We start from the raw sequence: 12,548 nt of genomic DNA on the forward strand, positions 1-12,548 counted from the left end.
CGTTCCATACGCAACCGTGGAAAGCCTGTGGGTGCCGATGTATACATACTTGTCACAGCAGGTGGCAGCAGTATGCAGGAATTTAACGGCGCAGAAGCAGTGTAACCATGGCGGGCCCAACTTTTAACATGGGCCAAAGACAACCAATGAGGATGCTGCATTGTATTACTCGTTTCTTTTGGGTTTTCACGGGTGGACCTCTTCGAAATTCGGCTCTACACTCTAACAAAAGAAAGTGAAGGGAAGCAATTAGTTTCTAGTCCCCTGGATTGCAGTTACTCCCCATTTTTAGTCTCCTGGCCCTGAAAGTTTACTGCCCAGCGCTGCATATGATCCCCCGGTTTCGCATAAACTTCTGTGGTTGTTGCAATTTATCTAATCCCGAATTTGACAAAGACTACCCCGTTTTTTTTTTTGTTAAGACTGATAACTCCAAAGTTACTTACGTGGTGAGTAAACCGAGAAACAAACCTGAATATTTGAGGCTTCCTTTTCCAAAATTCATCCGGGATAAAGAACTAATGCCAATCATCATTCGCCCATCCTTTCTCCGCGTTCACATCTTTCTCGCATTCTGCAGAGACTGTTGATCGAGCTTTCAATTCGATCAGATGCAGCTTATTAAACGAAAATCTGCAATCTTCTCACTCATACTTTCTCGCTCTTTCTTTCTTTCTTGCTCTCCCCCTCTCTCTCTCTTTCTTTCTTACATTAAACTTGGGCATTAAAGGCGAAAGAGGGAGGATTGAAAAGAACAGAGGCCGGATGCATGCATGGGAGCGTGCACATACCACTTTCCAATTCGTGGGCAACGGCTGAAAGTTTTCTCCGCCGTTTTGCTACGCAATCCCTTTGAATATTCTTACCTCAAGAATACCTTTTGCATATTCTTAACACATCGTCGGTGTATTCGGGGATAAAAAAAAGCATAGAAATGGCTCGGTAAAAAACGTCCTCCGGGCTGGTCGATGCGAGCGCTGTCTATATGCACGTGGTATTCATCACTGTTGCATGCATTCGTCGAACGCATCCCTGCTCGGAACACATTGTGCCCCCCTCTCCGTATGTGAAAGCTTGCCGTGTATGCATCAGTGATGCAAGGAGATTTCGCTGCCACGCCTCGGCTTCAGCGGATTTCTAAAGGTGCGGCATTCAGATGTTGAGGGGGGGGGGGATGTAGGCATTTGAATTATAATAACCATTTTTATTTACTTAGACTGTTTATTTGCTCGTATCTGAGTGTCCCAACGGAAGAAAAATGAATGTCGGACGAGGCTTAGTTCACGTGTGCACAGAAAGCTGTGAAAGAGAAAAACTGCTGTACAGCGCCAGTATGGGACACCTGAAATTGAACAAAACGCGTACAAAATGATGTGAATTATTCATTGTGGGCATACTTGAATATAACTAAGTTACGCAGTAGTTGCTGCTAAATGAAAAGAGGAAGAGGATAGCGAAGCAGAGCAGGTCTAACTTGATGCGGCAATAAAAGGCAGAAGTAATGCGTCACTAAATTGACCTTAACAAAAGTATAAACAATAATGCAGAAAGGAAATGACGTAAGAAGAAGCAGGAAATGAACAGGAAAAAGGGTAAACAAATTTAATAAAAGTACAACCATACCGCGTACAATGATTGGAGTTGCACTAGAATATATAGTTGCTCCAATGTATCCTTACTGCTTCGCATCAAAGTAACGTTGACGGCTTCGACGTTTCAGTAGTGTAACTTTTGCTTTATGTCTTGATGGCAGCGATGAGACAAATGTGACTTACACCTGCGTAATATTTATTGCAATAATTAATAATAATACTTTTTATTGAGGTGTACACGGTACACAACTATCATATCGACCCGCCTAAGCCAGAAGGCTTGTGGGCTGGGCCAGGCAGACAGCATGGCAAGATACACAACTTATGTACCGCAATATCAACATAAACATAATAACGTAAAACAACATGGCACGATATATACAACTGATCAAAACAACAGTATCAATACAAAGAGAATCAATATCGACAACAGTATCAACACTAATGGCAAGAGTATCATTATAAACAGTATTTAACAAATTGAGATTACAATCGGGGTTATGTAACTCTGATGTGTCTAGGCTTCTTTTCATGTATATACGCTTAACAAATTTAACTATAAAAGAGAGTTTTTGGTTCACATTTTAATGAGACATAACGAATCTGGCGATAACATATTGAGCACTGTCGGAACATAGTAATTACGTTGCTCTTTACCATAAAGAGTGAAAATTCTAGGAACTAAATAAATGGGCGCCCGCCTTGACCGAAGCTGATAAATAATAATAATAATTAATATATTGCTTTAATTAACAACTCTCGCTAATTGACACGTGGATGTGGCCCCAGTTCTGGAGTCGTTAGTCCACGACGAATAATTTCTGAACCCGCCATTCCCGAGCATGTTTAGAGACCACACTGTCTTGTTTTTCCGGCCTTTGAATATGACCAGGTTCAGCAGCGCCGAATCGATCCGGGAGACAGCTACGCGCTATTATCTCAACCAATGTTGTACATAGGGGGCGCTACTTGTTGCGCCTCTACCGTATTCAATACCTTCTTCAGTAGCGGAGTAGCTATCCCGCTATATTTTAAATTCGTAGAGGAAAAAAATGTTCCCGCTACAAATTTCGGTAGCGGCGACCCTTTTCCCCGCTACCGCTACTTTTCATGAAATGGAAAACGTTGGACGCACAGAAGAAAGTGAGACCTTGGCGAAGAATAACTTTTTTTTATTTCTTTCGTTCATTTGAGGATCATGCGGTTATGTCTGCAATCCTCTTCAATTTCTGTTCTGCTCATGAGCTGAGCTCCATGGTGTATACGATCAAGAATGATATTATTTGCTAGCCTTCAATAACCTATTGGATTTTGTGTTTTTTCTTTGTATTCTAGTTTTTCTCTGTATTTTCGCAGCTTTGCTTTTATTTCTGTACATAATATGGATTTTGAAGCTAGTTTTTATAATACAGTGAGTTGTAAAGCTACTGTGAGGCATATTTCATTCTTTCAACACATTCATTCATATTCATATATTCATGACATATTTCAAATTGTGTTTTGCAACATTGTTGTTCGGGGCAAGTGAACAAAACGTGGTATCCTGTGGAACACGACAATACACCTGGAACACAACAAAACATCTCCGTAGGTGTCTCACCCGCAGGCATAACGCATTTGAGGGTATACCAATGCTCTGTGGAAGTGCATTAAATTACGCCTTAGATGCGCATAATCTCAAGTTCGAGCACAACAATAAATAATGCATCTTGGCTGCATGCTGTGGTGCATTTTATGCTGCGTACTGGCTATTTGAGGGTACGTAAGTACAACACCGTCGGTAGATGCATTAGGAAAAGAGGTGCTAGAATGAAAAACGTACGGCAGCTGAAAAGTAACGGTAGAATATTTCCGTTATGTTTCTTTTTCTTCCATTTTTTTAGTGGTACCGGTATCCCGTTACTCTTTCAGGGTTTCTGGCCCTGTTTCACCAACGCTGGTTAACTTTGAACCGAGATCAAGGGTTGCTAAGACGTGAAGTTAACACTCGATTCTCTTTTACCAATGTTAGCTGGTCATGTGACGAATGATTCAGTGACAATAACTCCCGTTAGGAAAGCACAGTTAAGCGTTAAATTCAAGTTAAGGGGCCTTTGATCTCGGTTCAAATGTTAATCCACGTTAGTGAAACCGAGCACGGGCACCCTGTCACATGGGCAGCGCTAACCGCGGTACGCTGCGTACGCTGGTTTTGCGCTAGTTTTGAGTGGAGTAGCTTAGTTTTTTTTTTTTTTTTTTTTTTAGGGGGGGGGTTATATGTTTATTATAAAAAAGGAGGGAAAGGTTAGCCTGCGCTACGACGGCTTGCTATTTACAGCAAAGAAAGAAAAAGGAAAATAAACAAACAAAAAGAAAAACAACCATGAAATTGATCACAGTTCACCCAGAAGGCCACAGACGCGCAGGAACTGAACAAGTGCCTTTTTCACCTGACTACGTTGTGCGGGGCCTAGCAGCGTATAGCTAGGGAAAAGTATGAGATCCTGAGGCGAGCGATGCGCGACCGTAGGAGAAGACTATGTTGGCTGTAACGGGTGCAGTGGAGGAGCAGGTGCGGAATGTCTTCTTCAACATGACAGGTGGGGCAGTTGGGTGACGAAAGGTGGCCCATCTTAAAGGGGAGCAGTGTAGTCCGCGCCACATTCAGTCGAAGCCTGTGGAGCAAGGACTCTTCCTCCCTGGGGTAGCGGCCTACCAGTGTGTGGGCGATCGTAGGGTCAATCGAGCGCAGAAAAGAGTTCGTCCTGACAGCGTCTTGGAAAAGAGCCTGAGAGCTATTCGTGCAGTATCGGCGAATGGCTAGTCGGGAGACAGGCGGAGTAAGCAGCACAGAAGTGACAGACCCAGCTGCACGAGCACACCTGGCCGCGGAATCGGCGAGGGCATTCCCCGAGGTACCAACGTAGCCCGGAATCCACTGGAACCACCAACTGTGGCCTAGAGACGACAGCATGGCGTGCAGGCAAAGGATCGCCGTGTAGATGTCGTTGATAGCTGCACGAATGCGATACCAGGGGCCTTCAAGGCCGACTTACTATCCGAGAATAGTCCACGCTCTTTGTGTCGACGAAGAGATGTACCGCAGAGCAGATAATATAGCAAAGGCTTCTGCTTCGGTTGATGACAGCGCGGGCAGGAGCTTGAAACCGTGCTCGTATGCCTCCTCAGGATTATAAAAAGGAGATGATGATCCATCGGATGCCACCGAGCCGTCAGTGTAAATCTCCGTTCGATTCGCGTCTCATCAGTCTGAATTAGGAATTGAGCAGAGTCTTCTTCCAGGGTTTCGAGTGCAAAAAGTTTTGGTATCGGGTACCACGCTACGCTTCAACGCTACCTTACGATTGCTATGTCGTTCATTACATTGTTTTGATGAGTGAGTCGCACATGGAATCGAATTCGCTCCCTTGGGGATCCCCTCTATCTCCCTCTATCGCAGAACAAAGTAACGTAAACCACATAGTGGCCGTAGGGTTGTGCTGGGTAACAAGTGCGCCTCAGCTGATCATATTCAAAGGCATGGAAAACAGCCGGTGGCGCTCCAGAATCGTCCATCTGCTGCAAGAATGATGGAATGATGGTGATAATAAACTTGAGAGAGAGGTCTTTGAGAGCTCAACATCATCTAGAAACCCCTTCCCCTCTTTCACAGGGCCTGTAAGTGAATGAGAGATGTTGATGTCACTCTGTGACATACGGAGTAAGCCGCACGTAGTGCCGCACCGTGTCCGTAGCGGACAAATTTTCATTGGGAAATGAGACCTTTCACTGCTGCTTGCTAGGCTGACGCCACGTCGCTCTGGTCTGATTACGTCATGCCACGAGATCGGGCCGCACCCATCACGTCTCATTTTTTAGGGCGTTTTCCTAAATTAAATTCTTCAGTGACAATAAAATGCGAAAATATTTTTCATGGTGACTTCTGAGGAACAGCTTGATGAATGAAGCAGGATTTGACAAAATTCATCGCTTCTTTAATGAGCGTAAGCGTTTATATAAGTGTTTAATTACAACTTCTGGTCTTGTGTGCCCTAGACACCCTGAAATCTACTCGATATCTTTTCCTGTGTGGTATCTGAGCATCTCCAGAATGTTTGTTCCGATGACATACCCTTTACGTAACACAACATTCACAACAGCAACTCCTAGTTCCTCGCAGTACAGACCAAAATGCTGCTCACCACCCTTCGAGTGCTCGGTCACTTCACCGCAGTAACAAGTTCGCCAACGAAAAAAAAAAAAAGAAGAAAAATGAGAAAAAACATACTAGTCGTCAGACGCAAACGAGGAGCATGGCGTCAAATAAACTACAACTCTGCTTGAAGGCAAGAAAAAAGCAGGAAAATATGTCGCGAGTGCATCCTTTTCAAGTAGTGGAGATATATGATGATCCTCACAAACCTCGGTTATATCTTATTTCACAGTGCTCTACCGAAACGCGATATTGTACATTTTTAAATAGCTCGCGACACACGAAACTGCACCGAGGGAAAACGCACGTGCGGTGTCTCGCCAAAGGAATCGCCTGTCTAAGCAGAGTGAAATATTCGGCGCCTTGTATATTTGATAAGAGGGTATGCATGCACGTCGGATAGAGAGCGCCACTCGCCGCACGCACCCATATCTCCGGAGAACTTGAGAATTCCGTCCTCGTAGTAGATGGACTGCAAAGAAAAAGGAAAAAAGTGATCAGGATGTTGCACCATTTCTTACTCTGGACGCGGGAAACTAGGTACTCCTGGGCAAGTTGACGAAGACTGGCAGCATCATGGAAACGTTTAAATATTTCATGGCGATAAAGGTAAAGCAATTGAGTTGCGCTTTTCTGGTGGGGTAACGAGGTTTTCTTTGGGACTGGTTCGTGACTGCTGAGCTCTGTGCTTGGGAATGCGCGCCTTGCGGAGACATTCCAAAATAATGAATGTTTGTCTGCGAGCACATGTGTCAGGCCGGGAAAAACCTTCGTTCTGAAAAGGGTTAAAAATTGTAATAAAAAATCTTCGGTCTGTTTTTTCCACCTAGAACATTTGCAAATATTTGACTGACTGAGACCATTTGTTTTATACGTTGGGTAGGCCCACGCATGTACATAGGTGTTTCTGTCGTCAACCGACTTTTGCAAAAGAGTGCCCTGTAGAGAACTCTTTATTCATTATAACTATTTTACCGACACCAGTCCATTCGAGAATTAAACCTATCATATTGAAGATGTTCTAGAAACAAGAGGTAGCATAGGCTTGTCTCATTATAAAGTTTAAAGAGTACTTCCTCTCGATATATTTTACTGGTTGTCCGGCGTCCCCTAGGGTAAAGACCCCGATGGCAGCCCGTTATACTTCGGCTGAAACTAAAAAAATGACAATTGATGAAAATATCTCAAAGATCTCAGCTTCAACAGCCATCCTTTTGCCTCTGATGCAAGCCTTAAAAGCTACACTTACGACTAATTGCTACACCCGCAGGGATCGTATCCCTGCGAGGAACCTTTTTAACATCATCTGTGCGTTCTCTGTCACGAATTATTTGTTTTTCTTGAAGCCAGGTTAACGTTAAGTCCGAAAATTAGCTCGCTAGTCGAGAAGTCCTGCGAACGCCTCCTCTGACCGTGGTGCGGAGCACAAAGCTGTAGGATGAAAGCCTGTTTAGTGCCCGGTGGCGTTGGCAGGTAAGGTACGGGTATTCTATACAATTTTCGGGTTCGACCGACGGAGCGACCGAAGAAGCACGTGCACTTGGCAACAACGGCTAATTAGGCGGTTGATGGATGACGCCGCTGTGCTGACCTGAGCGCGCTAGAAGTCTGCTACCCAGTGCTTCATCAAGCTGACGACGTACGCCACGATAATAACGTGTCTTCCTAAAACGGAGTTCATCTCTTCTATAGTTAATTCATATCGTGACGTCGCGCTTCCCATCTTGAACTCGCGAACGACACCTACATATCGCGAAAACAGCTGCCGCCCGCAAAGTGGGGATATCGGTGTACCTGGGAAATACCGTTGGAAGTAGGTCGGACGCCACTTTTTTAGCTGGGTACAGCATTATGTGAGCCGAAGCGCTTGGAATTTTTATTGCGAACGTGACACATCGGAACGCGTGCTTACAGCTACGTGCTCGAAAAACAGCAAAAATTACGGGTCTCGGTATTTGTTTAAGGAAGCCCTCTGACGGCCATCGCAGTTAACTTTCGCGTCGCATTGCAACGGACGCAGAGTCGCATAAATGATATACTTCCGTAGCATACCCAAAAAGTGTCGACACAACACAAGCTTCCCATCAGAGTGCCATAAATTCGAAAGAGCGATCGACGCCATTTTAACAGCCCTCTGTAGCCGAGCGCGGAGCGTGAATCAGCATATAGGCCGTCAATAATACGTAGTTACACCAAAGCGCAGTATTCAGCTTTTCTTCTCTTTACTGACTTTGTGCCCCAGGTACGCCCGCGCCGCCGACTCCGTGGCCTTGTTCACTCTCGAAACTGATAATCCTGATGCGCAGGACACCGCGTCTTACTGTATACGTCGGAGAGATATCACCCGACCTCTTCAGCATTCTTTTCTCCTTGCTTCATGCAAGGAAGGCCCTTCAGTTCTTTTGGGTCGCCGGCAGCCCACATACTTGACTCTGTCTACGAAACAGAGATATTGCTCGCCTGGAAGCCCTCCTGCAACCTCCCTGGTGACACAATGGCGAAAGTGCTACATCCCACGAGAAATAAAGGCAAAAGCTGCGGAAAGTGGGACTGTCAATAGTGCAAAAACTGGCTACGCGTTGGTTTGAATAGTGCACCCGTGTTCGAGACTCCGCCCCAGGGATCTTTCGAGGATCTGGATCGTGTAAAGAGCATAGCTATCACGTCGTTTGCATGTAAACTCGCTGCGTCTTGAATGGATGCACTCCAATTCCCACCGCCTACAGTGCAGAAAGTTCTTTTCGACCTCTTTATACGGAGCGTGGCTGGTATCGTGCGTTGACGATCTAAGAAATCCAGCAGCAGTTACTTGCCTGTCTATATCGGAACAAATATACTCTCACAGCTGATCCTCCAGGGGAAAAGACCCATTGAATTGACTCTGCCGCACAGACTTTCGGGTATTATTTACCCTTTGCTCTTGATTATGCCAGCATTGGCGTCTTGGGAGGCCTCTGGGGCCCTTCTTGTGCTTTCGCTAACGGTTTGTACTTGGTCGCGTAGTTGTTTTCAGCTTTGGTTTGTCCTTCTTCGTTCTCTTCACTCGCATGGTCTTCTTCGCACACGTTTGTTCTCTTGCTCCTCGTTCATTAAATTCTTGTTTCTTGTGCTGTCCCGGCATTACCGTTATTGAATTTTCAAAAAGTGAATAATCTCCATTTCATATTTGTTACCTAACGAATTCCAGTAATTCACGAATAAGGTTGACTTTCTGCTATAGCGCTAGTTCATGGAAAAATGTTATATTAACTATAGGCACAAGCAAGTTTCTTGTACAAGCATCACCCTTATTTTTGTTCGGGCTCCTCTGGATGTCAGTTTGGAATATGAATTTTTTTTTCGCAAACCACAGTGCTTCAGTTCGCTACAGTTCCACACAGAACAGCATTGAACTGAAAGGTACGAAACCACATTCAGCTATAACATTGTGTTATGAGAAAATATATTACGCTCCCTGTACACTCAGGCGCAGTAGATGAGCAACCAGAGCCACAAACCTTAGAATTCGAATGAAGGCGCTTATGTGCAGTTCAGTCCATGTATAGTTTAATGTTGGAACACAGTCCAACAACACTGTGCACAACAGTGTACAGCGAAATCTTTATGCTGCATATGTGCATTATGTATCAGAAGAATGACCTGTACGACCCTTTTTAGAATTTTTAGAACGAATTTAGAATTTAGAACGAATTTTTAGAATTTTTAGAAATTTTTAGAATGTTTAGAACGAACTTTTAGATCCATCTAAATTATCATGAATGTCTAACATTGTTTTAAGAAGGGTCTCAAGTGAAATTTCAGTGTGCTTTGTGTCATTTCTCTCTCACTCGCTTTTTATTCGTTGATTTTCTAGAGAAATAAAACGTTATCTAGCGCACATCGAATGAAAAGTCAGACGTGATCGCCGGGGATTCAAGACCTCACCAATTTCCGTGAAGGTTCCATTAGAGACATCCATAGGACATCTTGCGCCTTATTCGCGGACTCTCCTTGCAGAGCTTTGATTTATTTTGCGGGCTGTGTTGTCATTTTGGTGTCGCCAGTGATGCGTCGCGGAAGTGCTTTCTGACGAGTTTTTTGATGATTTTCAGTTGGAACTCGTGCAAGAATGTTGCTGGACACTTGGACCGGGTTTTGAAGACTGCGTCCACACCTCTTTGGCGGGTACAACTGGGCGTCCAGCATGAATGTGGCTGCCTGAATACGACGAGGTAGGGGGACGACTTATCGTGTTTATGCCTCGTTATTTAATAATTGGTAATTCAAAGATAAATGAAGCAGGCACTCCCACAACGGTGCTTCGTGCATGCTACGGGCAGCCCGTATCCGCAACGGCTATTTCGTGTGAAACTCTGAGGTCGTAATTTGACAGCAGTGCTGGAATTTAGAAGTCTGAAATTACGTCAGGCTCTTGACTGCGTGGATTTACTCAAAAACTAATCACAGAACCACAAGAACCACGCGGGAACGATACGTGGTTAAAGTGAAATAATCAGTGGGGTCTGCCAGCTTACAACATTTTAGGTTATAGAATCGGTTGCGTTGGGTTGAAAACTAGTGACAAAAATCGTTGCTTCTTTCGTCTGAGATGTAACAGGTGCATCTCTGCATGGGGTCCCCGATGACAGAAATTTTGATATAGCCTATCACTTTGTGTCACCGAACGGCTTCTGCTGTCTGGGAAATTTTGCGAATGGTTTTGGCAGCCTAAGTGAGCATTCTGGGGAATAGTCCACTTACAAAGGACTGATCGGTATGAGAGGACGGAGCCGAAGAGGACGCTTCTTGACCTTCTCTTTCGTGGGCCATCGTTAGGGTCCTCTCCTCTTTTGTCTCAGTTCGGAAGAACCATCTGTTCCCTCTCTCGATCATACTCGTCTCGAAGATGGCTTTTGTCTGGCGTCATTCTTTATCATCTGGTGGCGCCACTAGATAGGCAGTCCCAAAAACCTCGGGCCATTCCAAGAGTCCTCTATTGGATTGCAGGCGATTATTCTTTTCTGTTGATATGATTAAGCTTCTTATTGGTCCGTTCAACTCGCGGCCGGTGGGTTGATGCTTTGTTATAATAAGATTACCGAGCTGCTGTATACGCTTGGATTGGCGAGGACGCGTTCAATTATTGTTTCCTAACAGACTCTTTGCGCTTAGTTGCGTGGAGGCAAGATGAGCTACATTCTCTAAAGATGGCAAAGTCGCTCAGGCGGTAGCGGCTTATGCCTAGCTTTTCACTGTGGGATGTCAGTCACTTCGCCATCTTCACTCTATCAAGATTCAAGAATACAGCGCTGGTGAAATCGAAACCTACTGGTAGGTTTTGATTTCACCAGCGCTGTATTCTCGCCTATATAGGAACGCCGGGTGCTGGTGACGCTGGTATCGCTAGAGGTGCTATTTCGCATTATTGTGAAGAGGAAACGACATGCACATTTTTTTCATTATTGGTACATTCGTATAATGTAATGAATTTTCAGTCAGTCTACTAGCGCCACGTAGAAGAGCCGGCCGCAAGAAAAGAGGAGGAGGCACGTTAGTTTAGAAGGTACTGTTTGACCTTCTGCTTCCAATCTCTTCCTGCGTGGCCTTGACTATCTCCTTTATGTTCTTGCCGAATATCTCGACTGTTCCATTGCGTGCGTCCGTCCGTTCGTGCGTTCGTCTGCTGGTACACTAGTGCACTATAATGGGCCTACTGCTTGCTCTGCACTCGCTGCTCTCTGCTTCGTCGCAAACATTTCTCACCATACATTGCCGCGGTTTCGGAAAATCGTTTGACGACGAATGGGGGTGTTCCAAATTGTGCACCATGTCCTATAGACAAGGCGGCGACCGCCTACTACTATATTACCCCGGTGCCGTGAGCCATGCGCGTGTCCAGGTCTCTAATTATAGCCGCACGTTGTAGTTGAAGTAATACTGCCTTGAAGACCTCCAAACTCCTCATTGTCACTGCACTTGGAGGTGAACGTGTCATGGCACCACTTCCTAACACCCACCCGAATGCGACTTACAAGTAGATGCACCAACAGCCCACATTTAGGGCCTCAAAGACTCGATGTCCTGCAGATGACGAATCCGTTGTCGTATTTATAACGTAAAATTTTGACACGTGTCATGCTTTGATATGGTATGGTATGGTACGTACACTGTTGCAGAGGTTTACATTTTTCAAACTCTCGTTACAAAGAGGGCACCGTAGTTGATGATCACAGTTCCTTTTTCTTCGTCTTCTTCCTTTGTCGTTGTCTGACTCACCTTGCACGCAGTACGTATATGGCAATGAGAACCGACAGAGCCTCCCCCTCGCGACAACACCAATGGTGAAGACAGACCTGACGTGTTCATGTGGTTACGCTGCGGTACCGAACAGAGCCACACAGTAAATCATTTTACACCTTTATTTGCTCAAGCAAAGTGTATTCTTATAAAAACACCCTTTTCTATTCCACAAAGAGTGTAAAAAGTGCATTACTAAAGGTGTAATATCGACATACACCACGTCTTATCCAATGTGGATCATTAAGGGTGTAAAGTGGGGTGTGGAAACAGGTGTTTTCCGACGAATGCACCTTTTTTACACCCATTTGAATCGGGAGTATGGTGTTAAAAATGGTGTTTTATTTCGTGAGAGAAAAATTATGCTGGTTTCACAGCTCCGCTCAGCAAGTAATCACATTATAGACGATAACCTGAGTTAAAAACACAGTATTTGACAGGGAGGGATGTTAGAAATTTAGCTTATGCCTTTGACTCGTTGCAAGCGT

At 44.8% G+C, this 12,548-nt stretch overlaps 1 protein-coding gene across 4 annotated transcripts in view; it reads left to right on the plus strand.

Annotated features, from left to right (window-relative positions):
• The window catches only part of LOC135394082 (alpha-2C adrenergic receptor-like), a 380,096-nt gene that overhangs the window by 328,887 nt on the left and 38,661 nt on the right, over nucleotides 1–12,548 (plus strand). For 3 of the 4 annotated variants that reach the window (XM_064624563.1, XM_064624561.1, XM_064624562.1), the window contains one exon: nucleotides 9,876–9,995. The exons of the other annotated variant lie outside the window; for it this stretch is intronic. The gene's annotated coding sequence lies outside the window, so the exon portion shown is untranslated. The remainder of the gene's footprint in view (nucleotides 1–9,875; nucleotides 9,996–12,548) is intronic. 4 annotated transcript variants of the gene reach the window in all.

This window comes from Ornithodoros turicata, chromosome 5 (genome assembly GCF_037126465.1).
Source record: "Ornithodoros turicata isolate Travis chromosome 5, ASM3712646v1, whole genome shotgun sequence".
Lineage (NCBI taxonomy): Eukaryota > Metazoa > Arthropoda > Arachnida > Ixodida > Argasidae > Ornithodoros > Ornithodoros turicata.